Here is a 24,722-nt window from a genome sequence, read left to right as displayed (position 1 = left end):
AGGCCTCTACCAAGACCCTTTTGGAGTCTGGTATGCCACAAAAACTTCTTTGTCTTACAAGCCTTTGGTTGTCTCTGCCTTGGTTGGGTCCAGAGCCGCGAAGCAGGCACCAGCTTCCGTGGAGTTTTTTGAACTACCGAATCTAGACAAAAACAGATGTCTTCTCATCCAACTACCATTTCTCTCAGACTGATGAATACTCTTAGGTCGAGAAGCAAGGCCACTCCTAGGAAAGCTACCTCTAGCCACCATCTTACTCCTGCTCCACCACCCCAAGCTCAAATGCTTAAAATGGCAGAGGATCTTATCTCCCTTATCAGGGGTATTCAGGCCACAAGTTTCTAAAAGGAAAAGAGACTCTTCTCCTGAAATAGGATTCTGAGGAGTCTGATTATTCATATTTTTAAAGAGGAACAACAACCTCTGACTGTGTATGAGGATTCAGATGCAGAGGAATCCATTCCTTCTGCCTCCCCGCCAGAAGATCTTTCCTTTGGGGAAACCCTTCAAACCCTCAGGGAACATTTCCACTGGGAATCCCAGGATTTCCCTCAGTCTAAGAAAAGACTAAGAGAGTTTCTAGACCTGTCCCAGCACAAACCCTTGGCCATCCCCCCTATCTTATAGGTGGTGGATGATGTCTTCCATGAATCCAGCTTAGCTCCCGACGCACTCCCACCTGCTCCCAGTAAACCTGACCACTATTACAGAGTACCGGATTCTTACAAATACCTGTACAGAAATCCTGCTGCAGACCCAGAGGTCATTACACAGGGACCAAAAGGGGCTAAAGCTAGTTCTGCAAAGAATCTTATTCCTTCTGACAAGGATTCCAGCGGTCTGGACAGATGGGGTAAAAAAGTATACACCTCTGCAACCTTAGCTATCAGAGCACTCAACTGTCAGTTCCACATGTTAAAATATAAACAACACACTTTGGAACTATTAAAGCAAAATATTTCAACTTTTCCTGACTGTGCCAATTTGAAAGAGTAAGCAGATTTACTGCACTCTACTTGTCAACTGGCCAAACACTCATTACACTGTGGGTATGATGCCTTAGAAGTCTCAAGCAGGGCAGCAGTGTCAGGATCTGTCATTAGGAGGCATGCATGGTTGAAGGAACAACCTCTCCCTGATCATGTCAAATCTAAATTAATTGATGTACCCTTGGATAAGGACTACTTGTTTGGAGTAAAAGCAGAAGAAGTGCTTAAAAAGATAGAAGATAAAGCAAAATCTATGCAAACAGTAAAAGATTTCTTTCAGGTACAACCTCTTAGGTTCAGCAGGAATTTTCTCTCAAGACACTGATCCTTTCCTGCACCTAACAGACAGGGGCAAGGTAAGCCCCGCAGGGACAGACCACCCAGGCTCCTATCCCAAGGACAGCAGACAACTAAAGAGTAGACCACTTCCACTCCAAAGGCAGGGAGTTCCAAACCATCCCTCTATGACAAAAACTCTCAATGACTCCTTCTCCCCTGTCTGCCCTCTTTTCACTCACCAAAAACTAGGAGGAAGGCTCTCCCTCTACAAAGAAAATTGTCTTTCTGTAACAAAGGACCAATGTGTCTTAAAGATCTTTTTTCAGGGATACAAATTCTCTTTCAACAAACTCCCAATTCCAAGAGGGTACCCAGACTTACCTCCAAATCAGTGAGCAGAGGCACTGAAACAAGTCCAAACTCTCATATCCCAAGGGCAGTAGAACCTGTCCCCTCATATCAGATAGGCAAAGGCATTTATTCCAGACTATTCCTTGTTCCCAGAAAAGAGGGCACTTGGCACTTGGCACTCGATCCTGGATCTATCCATTCTGAACACCTCCTTGGTGGTCCCCAAATTTAAAATGTTAACTTTGCAGCAGCTGCTGCTTATGCTGGCAAAAAATGCCTGGTTAGTTACCCTAGATCTAAAAGATGCCAACTGCCACACCCCCATATGGGAATCCTGCAGGAAATTTCTTTGCTTCAGAGCAGGTTCACAACACTTTTAGTTCTCTGTGCTATCCTTTGGCTTATCTACTGCTCCCAGGGTATTCACCAAATGCATAGCCCTGGCCATTGCCTCTTGCAGACAGAAAAATATACAGATTTACCCTTATCTGGATGACTGCCTCATTCAGGCAGAGTGCAAAGAAAAGCTACTCAAGGACCTTCTTTTTGTCAAAACCCTCCTAACCTCCTTAGGGTGCACCATCAATGAGAAGAAATCAAAGAAACACCCTCCAGGAAGATCATTTTCTTTGGAGCACTGCTGGATACAGCATCCCAAATGGCCTTCCTATCCACAGAAAAGAAGGGTTTTCTCCCTCTCTACTTCATCCAGCTAGCTTCCAGAAGTCACCTCACTGTGAGGAAGTTCCTGCAAGCCTTGGGGTACATGGCATCTTGCATCCTTCTAATTCCTCTGGCCAGGCTTCACATGAGAAAACTTCAGTGGTATCTAAAGAACCTTTGGTGTCAGCACTCTCAACCTTTAGAGACCTCTCACCCCTTGATTCCCTGTATAAGGGCCGGGTTTCTCTGATGGGCAGGGGCCTCTGCCAATAACAAGGGTCTTTCCTTCACCCTCTGCCCAACAGGGCAGACCATTACCACCGACACCTCAGACATTGCTTGGGGCACACACCTAGAAGACAGGTGCACCCAAAGTCTTTGGGATGCCCAGCATCTTCCTTTACACATCAACCAGAAGGAAATGATGGCAGTACAAAAGGCTCTGACATCCTTCAAACCCCATCTCAAGCCAGGGGTTTTCCTTATCAAAACAGACAACACCACAATAATGTGGTACATCAACAAACAGGGAGGGATCCAATCTTGCCCTCTGTGCAGGCTAGCCATGAACATCTGGCTGACAGCCTCTTCCATGGGATTACACCTTATAGCCAAATACCTACCAGGGATCAACAACACCCTGGCAGACCACTTAAGCAGAAATTTACTGGACCCCCACGAATGGCAGCTCCACAGAAAGATCTTTTTACAAATCACTCAGGAGTGGGGGACTCTGGAGGTGGATCTCTTTGCTTTGCATCTCAACCATCAGCTGAAAAAATTCTGTACCAGGGAGTATCACCACCTAGCATGGAAGGTGGATGCCTTGACCTTCCCCTGGAACTCCCTCTTTGTGTATGCATTCCCTACTCTGCCTCTTATTCCCAAGGTACTGATCAAAATAAGGGAGGAGAGACAAAAGGGCATTTGATTGTCCCAGACAACATTGGTACCCCTTACTGCACACCCTGATATTATAGCCTCCCAGGCAGCTTCCCCAAATGCAGACCTCTTGACTCAGGTAGGGGGGAATGCTGCACCCAGACTTACAGACTCTCAAACTATCAGCATGACTAATACTCTAAAGGCAAACAAGGGGCCCCTGTTAAGCAAACAGGTCCTAGACATTATCACAGAGGCCAGAAGGCCCAGCACCAGAAAATCTTATGCAGGAAAATGGAAAAGATTCTTCTTCTGGAGCCAGTCCAGAGGGGGCAATACCTCACCACTTTCCATCCCTCTTATCCTGGACTACCTAGCGGAGAAACGTAATAGCAGTCTCTCCTTCTCTTCTATTAAAATCCATGCCTAAGCCATTTCAGGTCATTTTGATACAGGTCAGTCCCTGTTCTACCATACTTTGATTAAACAATTCCTTAGAGGGGCTTCTAATATCAGACCTCCCAGAAGGCCACCCATGCCAGCCTGGGACCTGAATTATGGTTTGGAAAAACTAATCTTACCACCCTTCAAACCTGCTGCTTCAGCAGAACTAAGATACCTCTCCTGAAAGACTGGTTTTCTCCTAGCTATCACTTCAGCCACAAGGGTTTCAGAACTTCAGGCACTGATGGCCATTGAGCCCTTCATCATTTTCCATACAGACAGGGTCTCCCTGAGGACTAATCCCTCCTTTATGCCCAAGGTAGTATCTAATGTGACTTTCAACCAGGCTATACATCTATCCACCTTCTTTCTTAACCCTCAAAACAAGGGGGAAAGAATTTTGCACTCACTAGACATGCACAGACAGCTCAGATACTATTTGGACCATACTAAACCCATCAGGAAAACAGACCAACTACTTGTTAGCTTTGCTCCAGGGGCAGAGGGAAAGCCCATTTCCAAGCAAACCATTTCCAAATGGATATCACACTGTATTCATTTCTGCTACAGATTACAGGGAACACCCCCTAAGTCTGTTTGAACCCACTCCACTAGGGTAGCCTCCACTTCCACAGCATTCTTCAGAGGAGTTCCCACCAGGGACATCCAGAAAGCTGCCACCTGGACTTCTGTCCACACCTTTACCAAGCATTACCACCTACCTCTATTTTCTAAGGCTAAGGCAGGGTTTGCCTCTGCAGTTCTGCAGGGCATGCTGACTCATGCCTAGGTCTCTTACTAATCTTATCACCCCTCTCTTCAGCTTTGGGAATCCACCCACAGGGGATGACTGCAACAGTAAAACATGAAGAACATAGTACAGTTGTGTACACTTACCATAAATGTAGATGTTTGAGTGTATTCACTGTTGCAGTCCTGGTTTCCCTCCCTCCTCCCCCCTTATATCTTCTTTCTTTAGGGAGACAAGATTCTCATGGTGGCTTTTAGCCACCAGGACAACTTTACCATATTTACTTGGGCTTATGACTGGTTAGGGCAAGAAAAACTGATGTAATGGCATCGGCCGCCTTGCTTTATAGCTCTGACAACCTAATGTCAGTCAGCAAGCGACAGCAGCTGACGCAGAAAAACACTGACTCTGGTATTCAGGCTGGTCGAGGGCTAACACAGCAGGGATAACCCACAGGTGATGACTGCAACAGTGAATACACTTGAACATCTACATTTATGTAAGTGTACACAACTGTACTTTCTATACTCTACAGGGCTGCCCTTACTTTATGTCTACAAGTCCTCTATATCTTCTGTAGCACATACATACTTCTCAAGCTATCCGCATGGGACAGTATGGGCCAAGCTGTAACGCCTACAGGTACACAACTACAGGGGACTATTACATGTCAGGGGAACATATATGAATACTAAGGTGTACTTTGCCCTCATGTAGTGTGAGTGTGCTACTGACCTACATCAACTGGATTTGGTTTTGGCAACAGTGATCACTGTCCATGACAGCATGACACTTCAGAGACATGTATCGTGCACAGAACAGAGAGTTTACACTTATCATGCTGTCCTTGGCAGGCATGGGGTTAGACTATCCGCAGGCATTCACAGATACACCAGGCATACAGATGTACCAAGATTAAACAGTTTTATTTTTCTTTTTGACTTGTAATACCAGTGTACTTGTTGATGTTTTATTTAATGCCATCTTATAACATTGCTGAGCAATGCTGTTTACACACTGGTACATCTGGACACACAAATTAGTATAGCATTCAAACAGCTACTACAGACATTTATTTACCTGTAATTTCTTTGGGGAGAACATATGCTAACAATGTATAACTGTTTCTATAAATATTTTCAGTAGTACTTGTCTGTATCTACAAATATATAGTAGCACCTGTCCCTGGATTCAAACCCCAGTCTGTGTGTGGAAAAATATACAGCATACATAGTATTTATCTAACTGAGCTACTGAGCCACTGCTTTGTGTTGATTGACTGATATGTGCCTAGAGCTCACCTGGTAAGAAACTGTGACCTGCTAATAGAGGTAGAGTGTTAGAAAAGACTGCAGTGACACTTGAACACATATGCTTGGGATTCATGCATGACAGAGTTAGTAGGTGAACTGTGCATTAATACATAGAATGCAGGTGTACACACTGAATCCCTAGTGGGTGGAAATATGTGTGAAGTGTACAGGTCATATCAGAGTGCTGGGTTGCCTATATGAGCCATATCCAGTTGCAGATGGTATATTTGCAGTCTACAGGTATTACAGTTTCAAACTTGCCTGCAGCAGCATAACCTAAGATCAGGACTGCATATTGCTGAAATGCAATAGTTAACACAAGACAGTCCTGAGATACACACTAGTATACATTGGCTGTTCCTATTTTGGGGTCAGATCTTAGTATAGAACAAATATCAGAATGCATTATATGTTGTTATATAGCTCCACACCTACAGTTTAGCAAAACAGTCTCCTTATTAGCTAGCCTTCAGTCACTTTGTGGTATTATGCCCATTTTGCATTCACAGCACTTGTAATACTCCAGTTCATGACCAACAGCCCAAATACACAGATACTGAAGTTCATCGCTTTATTATGGTTGACATAATGCAGTGATTGTTGTACATCTAACAGTCTGTATTGATGGACAGTTCATATCATGCAGGTGTTGCAAGCCAGCTGTAATTCCACAATTAATGCAGTATATATATTATTTTCTTTACATTATGAATGCAGTTGAACTGTATTTCCATAACAGTATTATTGCAGTTGAACAGTTTTCTTTAACAGTAATAATGCAGTTGACCTTTATTTCCTTAACATTACTAATGCAATAGCAACTTTTATTTCATAAACATTATTAATGCAGTACAAACTTTTTATTTCTTGACATTATCAGGTTTAATGCTTTCATCTGTATTGAACTGTACCTGGCATTATACTCAAAGCAGAATATACCTACTGGCAGTTACTACTGTACTGTTTCTTGTTTATATGACTATAACATCTGTACTCACCACACTCATGGCACAACTTGGCCAGGCACCATGCATGGGCCTCTAGGTTTGAGCTCTCTCCGCTGCAGCTGTGGAGAGAGAAACACAGCATTATGTGTACCTGTCTACCAGATATTCATACTATTATTTGGTTAAAAAATGTTTACAATACTTACAAACTTGTGGGGCATTGTGGTCCCAAGCATCTTGGATCCATGTGGCCAAGAGATCCACCTTCCTATGTTTCAGATCATCATAATGGTGATATACCTGTTCACCTGTTGGGGAGATACCAGTCATACTGGTGAGGTCACATGCCAGCTGGTCCCAGGCCTCTGACTTATACTCTGACCCCTGGTATTAGCCCTACAGCAGCCGGTTGTCATGATCTTTTATGAGAAGTCCAACCATGACCCTGGACTCCAAAATGCCCCACTGCTGTGGCTGGAAGTGTGCACCCTCTCCAACTCCTGCCATAGTCTCTGCCAAGTTCAAACTCCAAAAGATCCTGGCTGTATTCCCACCTGATGTGTTGAAATAAGGCTGTTTTCCCACCCTTTGCCATTATTGAACCATTTTTAAAAATGTGGAGCTTTGCTTAGCACTGTGTAAACCCACTAGGCAGATCTCAGCAGTGCTTAAACTGGCAATAATTAGAAATGCTTAGCAGTGTGCAAACTAGCTTAGCTGATCTGAAGACTGCATCAATGGTCATTGCTTAGCAGTGTCCAAACCAGCTAGGCAGAGCTGCACATTCCTACGTACTGCTAAAATAGGTCCTGTTTAAGCACTGCTTGACTTCACTTAACAGTGCTTAGCAGAGCTTAGCTAAGAACAAAACAAATGTCAAATAAAATTAAAAAAGGAATAATAAAATTATTTGTTCATTACTGATAAGTTATTATTATGTGTATGTATTTTACTTCTATATTACCTAACCTTATATTCCTTTATCTTGGAATGTGAACTTGATGTATTGTACACTTGTTTGTAACTGGAGCTTTTTTCCTTGGGTCTCTACTGATAATGGGCTTCTGGCCCAGCTGGACTAACCCGGGTAACAAATGTCAAAATAAACATCATTAAAAAATAAAAATGATTTATATAAATCTGTTATCAGATGTAAAAGCTGAATGGCCAGTCTGTGTATTTGAACTGTGCACCTACTGCACACAGGGTTGTGACTCTAAACATTTAGCGACATGGATGTGATGACTACCACTATACATTTCTATATAGCACTCAGTTACATTTAAGCACTGGTGACCATCGTGCCATGCTGTGAAAACCCATTCAGCTATTCTTAAACTTGACCTTTTAGATTAAAATTAAAAGTATGTGGTTTCTTATTTTAGATGTCTGGCATGTGTACATTGCTAAGCGCCACACCGCACTGCACAAACACATACAAAAAAAAATAAAATAAAATAAAAATTAAATATTTAACTTTTATATTTCAGTGCCATCCAGCACTTTGACAGTGCAGAGGGTGTGTTACTCATCCCCAGACACTGTAACACACCCACTACACTGATTCAGTAACTGTGTTACATGGCTCTCCCTCAGTAATGTGCCTTCATTAATATGCAAGGCGCACTGCCAAGGGGGGGGCCACAGATATGGCCATGGTATATTCCATCTAGGCCTTACACTATTCCCACACAGAGTTTATTAAATCCACACTGAGGTGTTTAAGATTAATAGGGGAAAAACACAACCGAGATGCGAAAAGATAGTTGTTCCCAGCCAGCGTTAAGGTACAGGACTGACTTCACTTACTTGTTATTTGTGAAAAATGAAAAACAAAAACAGTTAAAAGTTACAGTATTAAGCAACAGTAATAAACAGTCCAAAACTTCAGATTAATTCCTTGTATATGATGGTACTCAAACAGGATTAGTTACTGGAATAACTCAGCTCTAACTCATATAAGCACTTTCGTCCACCAACTGGATTTCATCAGATCAACTTTTCAATAACAGCTTTAATCTATGGAAAACTAATAAGTACATAAAAAGTACAAAGGATCATAAATCATGACTGACAACCCCAAACATAGCAATAAACCTAGCTTACAGCTAAAAGCTAACCTGGTGTAGCACAAGTTATTTTTTACAGTCCAAACTAAAATAAAAAGTAAAACTATCTCCTTGCTTCTCTGTTGTGGTCTTTGTACTTGTTCTTTCTGTGAATGATTTTTTTTGATACACAGGGTTCTCGGATGTGAAGGGGATTTACCAAAGCTATTGGTGATCTTTGCCATTTAAGATTAGTAAGGAGGGATTCCCAGAGTTTGGGGCCTAGGATGAAGAAGGCATGGTTAGTGCAATAAAGCCCTGTTCTGGGACACTGAAGAAATTGACCAGAGTGGTTAAGACTTCTTAGATTTTACTTGGAGTTCATTTGAAGAGGATGGAGGCAAGGGAAGGACAGGAGTATTCTTTGGAGAGGTTGTAGACTTGGAATCCAAGAAGCAGTTTGGCATGGTGTTGGAAAAGTAACCAAATGGCTTTATTAAGCATGATGCAATGATGCTCATTTCTAGGGGAGAAGGTAATGAAAATGGCAGGTAGACTTATAGTTCGGATGGTGGAGGAGTTTTTTTTGGATGCTGCTACAACTACTGTATTCGAGCTGTGCTAGTATAATGCCTTGGCTATGGCATTCATGGTTGGTCTGGAGAGAAAGTGTGAAATTCTATAGGAGCAAAATAGCAGGGAATTAATTTTCTTCGGTAGTTGTTCTAGGCGAAGGTGAAAGTTCAATGCAAGATCAAGTCACATACCAAGGTATTTGAAGGAGATGACTTGATCAAAGGGTTGTCAAGATGGTCATGAATAAGTGATTGAGAGTTTTTTTTTTCTGCTGTTTAGGGGAGGTAGCAAACAGCATTACTTTAGTTTGGAAAGTGTTCATCATTAGCTTTTTATTATTAAGCCATGTGATAACAGAAAGGAAGCTTGATAGAGATATCTGTCATTGTATAGCCAAAGAGGTCAGGTTTGAGTGAAATAAGACTATGTCATTAGCATGAAGTAAGAGAGACAGAGGTAAGAAAGGTCATGTGGTAGTTTATTAATGAAAATAGGGAAAAAAAGGGAGCCAGAATGGATGCCTGAGGAACTCCTTTAAGGAGATGGGTGGAAGTAGCGATAGTGTTGTGAATCTGAACAGAGAAGTTCCAATTGGAAAGATAATTTTTAAACCAGGGAGCCATATCTGGACTAATTCCAGTTTCAGTTAGGTGATCTAATAGAATGTTATGCTCAACCGGATCAAACGTTCTAGTGAGGGCAATAAAGACAGCTCCAGTGAGGAAGCTTTTGTATATAGTTAGGAGGATGTTATCAATAAGTGTCCAACATACCTGTCAACTGTAAAGATTTTTGTAGAATGTCCAGATTTTTGCCTAATATTTTTGGTCTGTTCCTCATAAAAACTGGGTTTTTTTTTTTGAAAACTCATGGGAATGATCTAGGATTAAAGTCACAAAATCATGATGTGCATTTGAGTTTCAGACTTCATATCCTTCAGAGAATACATGCTAACACAAATCCTGCTATTCTAGCAACTTTGTAAGTTTATAAGAGCAATATTTAAAATATGTCCCTATTTTGGGGGCGTTATCCCCCATTATGTCAGGATTTGTCCGGATTTCTTACACTAAGAGGTTACTGTCCAGAGTGCTGTAGAAGTGCACCTACCAACCTAAAAGCTGTGCTGTTTTGAGGATAGTTGATTATATTGGGAGATATAATGGATGAGTTGATTGTAAACTAATTTTTCAAGGATTTACCAAGTATGGGAAGAATGGATATGAGACAGAAGTCAGTGACATGAGATGGGTTAGATTTCTGGGGAAGGGGGTTACCAATGGTTGTTTTACAGATATCAGGCATGATGTTTTGAGTTAAGCAGACATTAGAAATGGGATGAAGGGTGGGGGGGGGGGGGTGAAGTCCTTACATAGGAATAAAAACCATAGGAGAAGACTGTCAGAGCCAGCAGGTGAGTCAGTTTTTAGCTCTTCAGGTAACAATACTATGTGTTTAGCTTTGATTACTTTAAATGGAAAATGGGAATATATTTGGGAGGAGAGAGATTTGAGGGAGCCAAAGAGTTATTAATGGAATCAGGGATGGGGAGTGTACTGAACAGGAGGCTTAACTCAACTGCTATGATGTGAGATAAGGAGGAGTGGGTAGTTAGCTGGGTTACTACGGCCTGTCACTTGGTTGACTTCTGCCCAGAATTTTTTAGGTGAGTTGAGAAACAATGACTGATGCTCTTTCATAATGTGACTTTTATGTCACCTTAAACTGATATAGAGAAAAGTAGGATAAATCATGTGAGAAATAAGTGAAGAATAAGGAAAATGGAGCAAGCCTGTTACCCATACCATTGCAATTAATCGCAACAAGCAACCTGACACATTCCCTCTTCTGGAGGCCTGCTTTTTTTTGTTTGTTTTTTTTTTTCCTGGAATCCACCAACTCTATACTTTCATGGTATAAAATCTTCTTGCCAGAAAACTGCCACAATAACCATAATCAGTACTCAATACCTGGACCAAAAGAACATGCTTGACCTTACAAGGTAACTGTGTCTTATTACTTAGTCATCCCCACATCCTTTACAGATTTATCCACAGAAAGCTTACTGAAGTTAAGTATATATCCTCAACGTATGTTTTGTTTTATTCTGGCTGTTATGCACATTTGTACTGTACAGTGCTGGGAAAAGGAAAGCAGCCACTCTGTGGCTTAGGGAGATTACAGCACTGCTGTCTGGTTTCTCCTCTTCAGAGCATATGTAATACATAACTTCTGAGACACAAATTGTGATGATGTCAGTCTTAGATACATTACTTCTGTTTCTATCTGTCACTTAGCTGATATTAGGTTGAGTACCTGGTGGCTTTACCAACAAAATTAACCCTATGGCTCTTACTGACTTTGCATGTTTGCCAGTTTCCTTTGGTATCTGTACTCTTGTAATTAATCAATATCAAGAGGGAAGTCTTAATAGTGTTTGTAATTTTCTGGCCCAGCTGTACTCTGATAAATATTATCTTATAAGTAAGCAACATCAAGAGAAATCTATGACTAACAAAAAATCTTTAAGATTTAATTGTTGCACATGGAGTGCACTTATGCTCTGAAATTGGGAAATGGCAACTTTAATATGCATCTCTCTGATATTAGCAAGGTGCATAATAAGTTTTGTTATGCATGTATGCATGTCTGAGAGCTGTTATGTTCTAGTCTTTTTTAAACACCTTTACTGAATTATCACTTGTGAAAGAGGATAATTTACATTTGTTATGTTCTAGTCTTGTGTCACAACAGAACAGCAGTGAGAACCTGAACAGATTTTAAAAACTGTGAAACATGTAAAAAAGGCTGACTGAAATGCTTAATAGCTTTTTAAAGCTGTTAGCCTGTCAAAGAGATGCTCAGTTTCTGGCCAGAGTTGTAGCTGGCTCAACCAGCATCCTGTGCCATTACCATGATCCAGGGTCCCAGCCCCTCAGGTCAAGTCAGGAGAAGGAAAAAACACTTTACTCTATTAAGCCAATCATTACATTGTAGTGATTGACTTCTTACAGTCATATCCATGCCCCCTCAGCTCTTCCATTGAAGATCACCAAAGGAAAAAAAAAGAAACAGAAAAAAAAAAACACTTCGCTGTGATCAGCTTATTGCAAATAGACCCACATCACCCCCACCTCCCAGCTCTTCCACTGAATCCTTCTACTGGCACAACAACCAGGTGACAAGGTGCATGACACCCCCCACCACCACCACCCCAGCCATTCAAGTCCCATTTCTGTGCCTAGCCTAACCCTCCTTCAACATATTTTATAAAACAAAATATTAACTTATTTTCTTAAACTACAGGAAACTAATTGCTACAAATATAGCAAACAGTTGATACAGTTTATACCCTGCTTGCATTGAGCACTACTGCCCTCATGTTTTAGTTAAAAAAAATCTTCTTTTAAACTGCAGCAAACTGTTTGCTACAATTTATACCCTGTCTGCACAGAGCACTACAGTACTCAAACTTTAGTTTTTTTAATTTTTTTTTCACTTTAAAACTGTAGTGAAGTTGCTACAGTTTAGACCACACATGGAGCACTACAGTACAGCAAACACAACACCAGCTTTGCACCTGGGGCAGTTGCTGCTCTCACCCTGTCCTAGCTGCACTACTGTTTCTAGACACATTCTGCATTTCAGCATTAAGTATTTTATGTTTTTTTAAAGCTGTAACACACTTTGTGCTCCAATATTTTTTTCCTATAACTAACAGTATCTCACAACAGTTGAAGCTCCATGTAATACAAATAATTATAATTGGATCTCTTGCTATTGAGGTGAATTTCCTGTCATCCATGTCTCAAATGCATAGCAATTTGGTTATAATCAGAGATCTACTCATAATCCTCATTATTCAGCCTAGTCTAGGCTTGTTAGTGTTTAGTTTGGCACACTGAGTTAGCTATTACTGAACGGGTGACTAAATTGTGGTGTGCTCTTTGGATAAACTATGGTCATTCTACATCTCGGCCCTGCATCCTTCCCTGATCACAGCAGCATACGCTAACTATAACTTATCAATGGACACAGTCCCATTCTACAGCTGCCCCTGATATGGACAACATATAAAACTGTAACCCATGGTAGGATGCAGCAGTAAATGGCACTCAAGCCTGATTGAAGAGTATTGTACATTACATGTTATAAATGAAAACTGTCGATATTCAAGGTCCTAGAGTGACCCTTAGTCTCGTCTCCTTGGGCAGGGGGATAACTGAACATAGTTACAATCCCAGAACTGCCACATCAGACAGCAGTAGTAACAATTGTCCAAACTTATCAGCAGTTCTGCTCACAATGGAAAAATCAAAGGGAATAGAAAAAAATATCCTCACATTTAAAAAGTATCATAATAGTGATGAAAGTTTGTTATATGGTACCATTTTAGAAAAGGCTGAGTGTATTGAGAAGAATGAAAATGTATTAAAACAAAAATTGATGTATAAGGAAAATATACATTTTAAAATATAAAACTTTGGTACCTAGAGGCTTAAATAATGAGTTGAATTGGAAGTGTTTTCTTTAAATGAATAATGTCTCGCCCTTTTCGAGAAGAATCTATCTCCATGCTGGGAGCAAGTGGTATTTTGGGGTCCCAGGCGGGTTCCCAGAGGACTATTTAACAATATTTCAATGGGACATTGTATACATCTAACCTTATTTCGGAGACCCATTCCATAAACCAAGGAACTGGTCCTATTTTGGATGTATTAATTACAGAAAGAACTAAAAGAGTAAGTGACCCTTTTGTTGCTGTGTGCCAGACTTTGGGTGCAATTTCTCCTGACAAATGAGAAATATGTGACAAATTTGAAAATTTGTTGGAGAAAGAAACAAGGACATATTTTAATATTTTGGGTCTACAAAGATATATAGATCTTAAAATTACCCCAAGGGGGCTGAGGTTCATTAAGAACCCTAATTTACCATTTGACTTAAATTGTACCATAGAGAAACAGTTTAGGGAGAGATGGATAAATGCTTCTCATAGATGTGTGACTGAATGGTTACACATTCTAATAGAAAGGGACCAAGTCAAACATAAAAAACTAAAGCAAGAACTGTCTTCTTTGTCACATACTTTAAGTTCTTCTCAGGGTAGTTCAAATGTGAATATTTTCCTTGAAAAAAAATCAATAAAAAGCTGTCTGCTTTAGAAACCGTATTGACTGAATATAAGAACGTAAAGTTAACCAGAGATTTTAATGATTATGAGGGGGGCTGTGCTTTTCTCCCCATTAACCAATTGGAAGATGAAGGAACAGCTACGTCATTGCCTAAGCTTTAAAGGAGCTTCCTCAGCTTCCTTTGCATCATTGGAGGAGACCAGCTAGTGTGCAACGGATGAAAATGAGGAGTTTTCTGAACTACCACAACTCCAACGACCAGAAGAACATAGGAGGCAGTTTTGGAGCGAGGAGAGCCATAATCAACACCAACAGAGTCATAAAAGGGGCCAAAACTACACCTTTAATGAACCATATGCAAACGAGAACCAGAGAAGGGGATTTAAACAGGGACAGGGTAATGGACAGCAATACAATAAAAAGTTTAGAAGATAGTGTAACCGAGGTATGTACTGGTACTAATATTGTGTTGAATTTATCGAATTGTATTCTGACTGAAGAACAGATAACAGTTTTGAATTTTGGCCTCAAGTTTATCCCTATGGTTATACCAAGGGTACATGTAGTTAAACAGGAAATTTTCAGGTTTATTCATAAACTACACTTAAAATGTTATTTTGCTATGCAAAAAAGTAGTAGAGTAGATGTGAACAGTGATATGCAAACATATAGTGATTCAGATGAAAGTTTTTATTCATGTGAGGATGAAATGTATGTTGAGTTAAGCAACAATGATTTAAATGCATATTGTAAAGTGGATGTTTCTGATATTCCTAATTCAAATAATTGTATGCCTCCTTTTGAAAATGTACATGTTAAACAGTTTGGCATGATGATAGGATTTGGGGGTGATAGCATATGTGAAGAAACTTTGAAAAATAAAAACACATACAGTATAATTTAACTTTCAAAGAAGGGCAAGCATTAAAGGAATTACAAAATAGGAAAAATTTAATAATTAAACCAGCTGATGTTGTGTGTTTCGGCTTTTCCCGGTTAGGGGTCACCACAGCGGAACTCCGGTCCACTAATGATTGGTAGTTGATTTTCACATCCCGAGTTACCAGCCCTGATGCACAACCTTCAACAAAGGTACGCCCATTCACACATGTCTCCATGCAGAAGACGCTCTAGCTGAGAATCGAACCGGACAGCATCTTACTGTGAGACGACAATGCTACCACAGCACCACCACAGCAGGTTACCAGTTGATAAAAGCAATAAAATAGTAGTATTGAATGTAGTCCAATATTATAAAATGGGTATGGAACATTTGGAAAATAATGAAGTATATGAGAAATGTACTATAGAGGTATATGAACAGGCTTCAACTAAATTTGAAATAATGTTGGACAAATATGTTAGATTGGGATATTTTACTGAAAAAGATGTTAAAAACAGGTTGTTTGATAGAAATAGTGAGAAAGCTATATTTATTTTTGCTTGCCAAAGGTACATAAGAGTTTAATTCACCCCCCCAGGTAATTTCATCATGTTAATATTGTCTTCATAACATTGGTTTAGTACTACACAATATATTACTACAATGTTGTTTTTGTCTTTCGGCTTTTCCCGGTTAGGGGTCACCACAGCGGAATTCCGGTCCACTAATGATTGGCAGTTAGTTGTTTTATGGTGTCGAGTTGCCAGCCCGACACCCAACCTTCAACGAAGGCATGCCCATTCAAGGCACGTCTTTCGAACGCCCACTCGGGGAGGACATGCAGACTCCACACAGAAGGCACTCCCAACCCAAGCTGAGAATCGAATGGGAGAACCTCTTGCTGTGAGGCAACAATACTACTGCTGCACCACTGCGGAAGACAATATATTACTACAATATGTTCAAAAATCTCCTGTATATATATACAGGATAGTCCGTATTTTCTCAAAAGGATATCCCCTTTAGTTTGGAATGAAAAAAAGTATTGGTTTGTACTTGATGTGAAGAGCTTATACACCCCCATTAGACATGAGGATGGGGTGAAAGCATTTAAATACTTCCTGGGTGATACTCCCTTCACACATTTTGTTTTAGAAATAGTTGAATTTTTTTAAAGAATAATTACTTTTATTTTGACAATCATATGTATAGACAGAAACAAGGCACGGAAATAGGGGCAGCATTTGCCCCCATGTATGCCAATATGTTTATGTCATTTTTTGAAGTTACATTTTTATGGAAGCTAGATTTTATGAAAAAATATGTTAATTTTTATTTTCATTATATTGCTGATTTAATTTTTGTGTGTGAAGAAGGTTGGAATGAAATAGAAAGATTTGTAAATGAATTACATAAAAATACTTTCAGCCTTTCTTTTGATGGTTTACAGAACGGTAGAAAAGTGGTTTATTTGGATTTAATTTTAGAAGGTAAGGGGATTATAATGTTGTAACTAACATACACAGGAAGATCGAGGATGGTTGTCAATATCTTTATGTATGTAACTGTCAACCTCCTCATGTCATGGATGCTCTGCCATATGGGGAATTATTTAGGTTATCTAAGTTATGTAATGATGAAGTTAATTTAGAAAAAGAAATAAAACAAACAGTGAATATGTTTAAAAGAAGGGGATATGATTTAAAGTCTATAGAGACAGCTAAAAATGAAGTATTAGAGGGAAGATATGGAAATAAAAGGAAGAAAATAAAGACAGTAGATGGTCAAAGCAATACTGTGAAAGATCAAGAAGCTAAGAATTCCATATATTATGTCTCTGTTTATAATATTAAGAGTGGGGCATTAGTGGACATGATTTAATATTATTGGGAATATCTGTTGCAGGATAAATTTTTGTCCACTATTTTGCCAAAAAAGCCCTATGTCTCATTTAAGAAAGGTAAAAATATAAGGGACATGGTAGTTCATGGTAGCTTTGTCAGACCAGTAGTAAATATTGGTAGGCCTTTATTGCAATACGGCACTTTTCAGTGTAACAAATATACTATGTGTTCACATGTTATTAATACAGTGAACAAAATCAATGAAGTTAAATTTATGTCAAGGGGGACATACACATGCGAAAGTAAAGGGGTCATATATGCACTGATCATGTCAAGGGGAATATCACATGTGAAAGTAAAGGGGTGATATATGCACTGAAATGCCCTTGTGAATTATATTGTATAGGGGAAACTAAGAGAAAATTCAGGGCTAGACTTATGGAACATCTGATGGATGTGAAAAATCAAAGGGAAGAGAAAATAATATCCTCACATTTTAAAAAGTATCATAATAGTGATGAAAGTTTGTTATATGGTACCATTTTAGAAAAGGTTGAGTGTATCGAGAAGAATGAAAATGTATTAAAACAAAAATTGATGTATAAGGAAAGTATATACATTTTAAAATATAAAACTTTGGTACTCAGAGGCTTAAATAATGAGTTGAATTGGATGTGTTTACTTTAAATTAATAATTTTTAAGTAAATTAATTAATTGTTCAATTAATTGAATGTAATTTATGGAAGTATAAGAAGGGTGTGTTTTTGTACTTGTGTTATTCCTTGAAGGTGGTCATACCGAGGAGCTAGAATAAATTTTTGTTTTTTAATATATGGTTTTGTGATTTCCTGAAGTTTTCCATTGTGAGCAAAACTGCTGATACATTTGGAAAATAGTTGCTGTAATTTGTGAAGTGAGAAGGAGTGAATAGAGGAGTGGTTGTATCAGTGGTTGTATCAGGTTATCATGTCTTCAGATCCACACGTAGCTGTACCTCACCCTTTTCGAGAAGAATCTATCTCCATGCTAGAAGCAAGTGGTATTTTGGGGTCCCAGGCGGGTTCCCAGATGGAACAATATCTCAATGGAACATTGTATACAGCTAACCTTATTTCGGAGAACCGTTCCATAAACCAAGGAACTGGTCATATTTTGGATGTATTAATTACAGAAAGAACTAAAGGAGTAAGTGACCCGTTTGTTGCTGTGGGCCAAACTTTGGGTGCAATTTCTCCTGACAAAAGAGAAATATGTGACAAATTTGAAAAGTTGTATGAGAAAGAAACAAGGACATATTTTTATATTCTGGGTCTACAAAGATATATAGATCTTAAAATTACCCCAAGGGGGTTGAGGTTCATTAAGAACCCAAGTTTACTATTTGACATAAATTGTCCCATAGAGAAGCAGTTTAGGGAGAGATGGATAAATGCTTCTCATAGATGTGTGACTGAATGGTTGCACATTCTAATAGAAAGGGACCAAGTCAAACATAAAAAACTACAGCAAAAACTGTTTAATTAATTGAATGTAATTTATGGATGTATAAGACGGGTGTGTTTTTTGTACTTGTGTTATTCCTTGAAGGGGATCACACCTAGGCGCTAGAATAAATTTTTGTTTTTTACTATATGGTTTTGTGGTTTCCTGAAGTTTTCCATTGTGATCAGAACTGCTGATACATTTGGACAATAGTTGCTGTAATTTGTGAAGTGAGAAGGAGTGAATAGAGAAGTAGTTGCATCAAGCAGTAGTAACAAGATTACTTTTAGACCACAGCAGGAATAATATGCTATAAATACTCAATAAATTTCAGTACTTAGTGGAACTGCTATGGGGGTCTTTTCAAGCAGTGCTATCTTTGCAGACATGGATTGCTGTAAATACTCAATGAATTTCAGTCCTTAGTGGAACTGTTATGGGGGTCTTTTCAAGCAGTGCTATCTTTGCAGACATGGATTGCTGTAAATACTCAATGAATTTCAGTACTTAGTGGAACTGTTATGGGGGTCTTTTCAAGCAGTGCTATCTTTGCAGACATGGATATGCCTTTTTTTGCTGTCTGTTGACCATCAGTTCCTTCCCAGGCAGGAAGCCTATTCATTCTCTATCACCAGAGTGGGGATCAACTGGGGGGGCATCATTCAGGCTGCCGTCAGGGTGGTTTGGGATCTTTATTGTTTTGGCAGTCCTGTCCCCTGCATGCACTCAGCCATGTACTAGGGAGGGACATGCAACAGACTGACTGAAGAGGACATTCCCTCATTGCCTCAACAGGCATTCCCTTCAAGCAGCCCTATCCCACTCCTTGAAATGTAAGCAGTGGTTTCTCAAGTCTCCAGCTAGGAAATCACACTGCTCAGTGCACCCCCATGTGGACACAACCCCACCACCACCTCTGAAGGGAAGACAAGTGGGCTTCCCCCCTCATTCCTCCCCCTTCCTGCCTAGCTCTTCCAGGGCCAAGGTCACTAATCAAATACTGGTCACTTAGGTCACAGTCGATGCTGTCTCTTTCTGTGCCATGAAGCCAGGCTGGATTAGATGAAGCCCATGATTAAACACAGCATTCCTTGCTATAACCCATAACCTGCTAGGATCCAAATTCATGAAAACATGTATTGCTTAAAACAAATAAAAGAATGTCCATGTTTCAATATGTATACATTAGGTACTGTGGCTCTCTCCTTTGATACTCAAAGCTGATAATTGATGCTACTGTCATGTAAAGCCCATCCTCAGTAAATGATATATATCTGGTTAATATAATTTCTCCACTAATGATAATAACTTTGGCTCTGATTTGCAGTCACAAAAATTAAATCACATTTTCATGATGTAAAATGTCAGGAATTATACTCATGATTGTTAAGTCTATTGTTTGGCATTCCCATAATTCTACAACTCTTTAGACCAGCTACACAAAATTTAAACAGAGTCTAAGTATTGAATATTCAGTAAAGGAACTCAACAGTTTTATAAATAAATATAAGAAAAATACAAGGTGTTGTGAACCTAAATGCCAAAGGTACATTGTTACATTACAGTCAAAACTGAAATCTCATTATTTTCCTGTACTTAGTCCATTTTTGAATTTTCAGCTATTTTTCCTGAAAAATAGAAATCAGTGGTCCTGATAATAAACCTACACTTCATAACACAATACCACTAAAACGTATGACAATCTATCATACTAGCCTGCCACAAGCTAACATGCATGATTTTATAACTCATTCTGGGGAAAGTATTACCCTGATCTGAAACGTTGACTTAACATGCCTGTAAAGAGATATATCTAGCAGTATACACTTGTACATGGACTTTACAGAACAGTGTCTTCAGCCTGTCAAACACTTAGTGATAATTAGACAAAGACGAGATAAAGAAGCACACTAGTGGTATGCTCCTGGATTTGAACTTTGGTCATTATCTTTAAAACTTGTAATTGATTTAGCAGTCTATAAGAGTTCCAGTTTAGGAAGCATGTTGTTCTTCTGTCTCCTTTACTTACTTACTTACTTATATTTGTTGATGGTTTAGTCCTGTTAGATATGACCTACTTTCTGAGGTGGTATCCATGCAAACTTTGGAATATTTGGCCATTTCACCTGCTATTTTGTTTAAGAGTAACAGTACTTTCTGATGATAGAGGAAGATGAACAAAATCTGCAGGGGATCCCTGATGATGACTCAAATTTGCTGATGCAGACAAGAGTACCAATGACATTAAGACACAGGTGGAGGACTATGTGATCCAGAAAGTTGCTAATGGCACTACAAGTACATAACATGGAAGTAGTGACAAGGAGACTTCAGTGAGAAAAAGGGTCATTGTGAAAGGTAAGGGAAGCTTAACAAAAATAATCAAAACATATATACACAACAATATGAATTTTGTGACAAAACTGGGAGGTTCTAGGGTTAGACACTGATACATTACAACTAAAGTTGCTAAATTATGGAATAATATGCCAATCTGGGTAAAGAAATCAAACAGGACATTTCTAAAAGTAATTCAGACAAACGATCTGGGGAGAAAGCCTTTATGCCTTTCCTTCAGAAATCAGTGTTCCTTCATGGCTATTAAACCTGAACAGTGTAAATAAACTTATGATCTTATAAAACATAGATGGGACTCAGCAAATAGAATTTGATATGAAAGCAAGAAACACAGCAGTAACTGTATGGAATGATATTGTTAAAAGTACCACTAGAGAAAATCGAGTTCATTATTGGGGGGGGGGGGGGGTCCAAATGAAAAAAACAATGTATTTTCTGCACCATACAGAAATGTAGTGCATTTACATAGATGCAAAGATTAAACAAACATCCTAGTAATTTTGTAATTATAAAATACTAATAATGTACTGTAGTTTTGTCTCCAGACAAATATGTGCATTTATAGTAGTGGCTGAGGGGATTACTTTTGAAGAAATCTTTAAATTATGTTTCAGAAGTGGCAATAATGCGGGGTCAATACAACTGTGACATGTTTTAAAGCTGTACTAATTTCATAATTTTTAAGAGTGACTCTAATACTGAAAAATGAAGGAGTCCATCTTACTAAAGCTATGATATAGTTACAGACTTTCTACAGTATTAGCATATCCTGAGCTGATGCCGAATAACTGTGGAATATGGGACTATAGATGGACAATAACTATGAAATTACTGAGAGCAATCAACAAATATAGCAGTTATCAACTTTGTTTTACATGGAAAGGGATAACACATGTATGTGCTCTGGCCCAAATTTAAGTTATGTCTGCTATCAAGTGAATGTTTATTTTGTTGGGGAAATGGGCACAGTAATAAAATGTTTAGAAAATATAGAATGCAAGTTTTAGGAATTGAGATAATACATCTTTTATAGAATTAAACAAATATAATGGTGGCAATATTATTGAAAAATATGTGCCAGATTCTGAAAATAAATTAGTATTGGGAAAAGACAGGAAGATAAACAATAGTTAATAGTGAAGGAAATGCGAAAAGATGAAGTGAATGAAGATGGTAAGTCAAGTGCAAAAGAGAAGTAAATAGAAATAAATAAATAAGGTAAAACGTGAGAAAATGAAACAATCATTTATTGTACCATAAAAAATACATAAAAGAGATCAATATGGTAGCAAGGATGGGGTCATCCATACCTCTCAGCCTACAAGAGCAAAAATCTGGACAAAGTCAAAAATAATGGGGGATGAAGGCCCGAAATCAGGGACAATTTTTAAATATTGCTCTTATAAACTTAGAAAGTCACTAGAATACCAGGCTTTGCATTAGCATACATTGTCTGAAGGATATGAATACTGAAACTCAAATGTATGTCATGATTTAGTGACTTCACTTTCAATGATTACCCAGAAGAGAAAACTACAAATTTTATGAATAACAAAGAATCTGAGGCCAAAATCTGTAATTCTGCAAAATTTGGACAGTTGAGAGTATGGATGGGACAAGTGGTATCAGGTCATAAAAAAATAAAACACTGAGAATGAAGCAAAGGATGAAAAAAATGAATATGACAACTAGAAGGAAAACTGATATTGTAAAAAAAATGTATACACTTTCTTAATGTTAAAGCTAGGACCTTTACATGTTAAAGGAGCTATGGTGAAAATGACCTTAGCTAATTTTTCAAGATTTTAAAGAATTTATTTATTTATTTATTTATTTATTTAAATTTGTTGACCGGGAGTGTCTGACTAGACATGGGTCCATTTTCAGCGGAGGCCCGGGGAGAAAAGCTCCACAGTAAAATAAACAGACAGTAGTTACATAGGATTACATAGCGATTAACAATTTAACATAGCAATTACTTAAGAAAGTGAAGAGGAGGTCATATTTTGAGAGAGCTGCATGTCATCATGCATAAGAGAAAGAAACAGAGAAGAACAAAGATGTTGCAATTGTACTGACAGGAGAACAACGAGCTAAGGCAGCTCTGGGTTAGACATGGCTTTGTAGGTCAAGCAGAGATCACCTCTAAGTAGGTGATAAGAGACAGAGTATAGCTGGAGTTTTCTAAATCTGTCCATATAGGGCATGTGTCTAAGGTCTAAGATCCTCTTTGTGAGGTATTTCTGTGGTCTTTCCAGTTGTTGTAGGTGTCTACTGAGGTACATACCAAATGAGGCATTGTATTCAATAATAGGTCTAATGAGGGACAAGTAGAGAGGGATTATGACCTCTTTCTTCCTGGATGAGAAACCTTTTGTAATTACATGTGTCACATAGAAGGACTTTCTGACTACAGTGGCAATGTGGTTATCAAAGGAGAGGTTGCTGTTAACCTGTGTCCCCAGGTCTCTTATCACACCTTCAGTGTTTAGTGGACTACTACCTATGTGATAGTTCATGGGCACTGAAGTTTTCCCAAAGGGAATGACAATGCACTTTTTGGCATTGAGCTTAAAGCCATGGTTCTGGCACCAGTCGGTGTCATAGGTTCATAGGTTCATAGGTTCATACTAGGCTATCTGCCCGAGGGCATTTATAAGCCTAGCCCAGAGTTTTGTGACTTTCACCACCCCTTTAGTTTGAAGGATACTATGCCCATTATTTAGCTGTGCCTCTGTCAAGCAGTGACACTGAGGTGATCCCTGGGGTATACCTGCGATCTCCCATCCATTGGTCAAGATTTCTCTTGAACAAAGCCAGCGAGGTGCTCTGCCTTACATGTACCGGGATTTTGTTCCACAGCATAGGGAGTCTCTGGGTGATGAATCTGTCCCTCCAGCACGTCCTATTTATGACCGTGTCAAGGTTCAAGTCTCGTGCTCTTGTAGATCGGATGGATTTAGATTTTTTGAGATGAAGCATGTTCATTAATTCCGGGTTGGACATGGCCTTGTATGTCAGGCACAGGTCACCTCTGAGCAGGTGGCGACTGAGTAGAGCTGGAGCTCCTTCAGTCGGGCAGCATAGGACATATTTTGAGACCCTTTATCCTTTTGGTGAGGAACTTTTGGGGCCTTTCCAATTGCTGCAGGTGTCGGGTCAGATACATTCCAAATGGGCGTTGTACTCAATCATCGGTCTGATGAGTGATGAGTACAGGGAATGATGACCTCCCTTGACCTAGATGTGAATCCCTTCATGATCAGGTGGGCAATGTAGAAGGTCTTCCTAACTACTTTGGCAACGTGGGTGTCAAATGAAAGGTTACTGTCAACCTGAGTCCCCAGATCCCTGATAACCTCTTCTGTGCTTAGTGGATTGCCACCTATATGGTAGCTGGGGGTAACCTTGTTTTTCCCAAAGGGTATGACTATGCATTTTTTAGCGTTTAACTTTAGGCCATGGCTTTGGCACCAGTTATCCATTTCTATGATACCCTTCTGAAGGATATCTGTGTCTGATGTGTTTTCAACTATGGCACCCAGTTTGCAATCATCTGCAAACTTTGTCAGCCATAATCCTCCTGTGCTTGCCTGTACTTCTGAAAAGTAGATGCCGAACAAGAGTGGGCCCAGGACCGAGCCCTGTGGGACACCGCTTGTGACAGGCTTGGAATCAGACGTGGCGCCAGCAACTCTGACCCTATGGGTTCTGTCACTTAGCCAGTTTGCAACCCATCTTGTGACGTATGGGTTTACATTTAAGCTGGTGAGTTT

Source organism: Protopterus annectens, chromosome 3.part1 (assembly GCF_019279795.1).
Source record: "Protopterus annectens isolate FY-2018-M chromosome 3.part1, PAN1.0, whole genome shotgun sequence".
Taxonomy (NCBI): Eukaryota; Metazoa; Chordata; order Ceratodontiformes; family Protopteridae; genus Protopterus; species Protopterus annectens.
The sequence above is the reverse complement of the archived record's forward strand: the minus strand, read 5'-3'. Positions refer to the sequence as shown.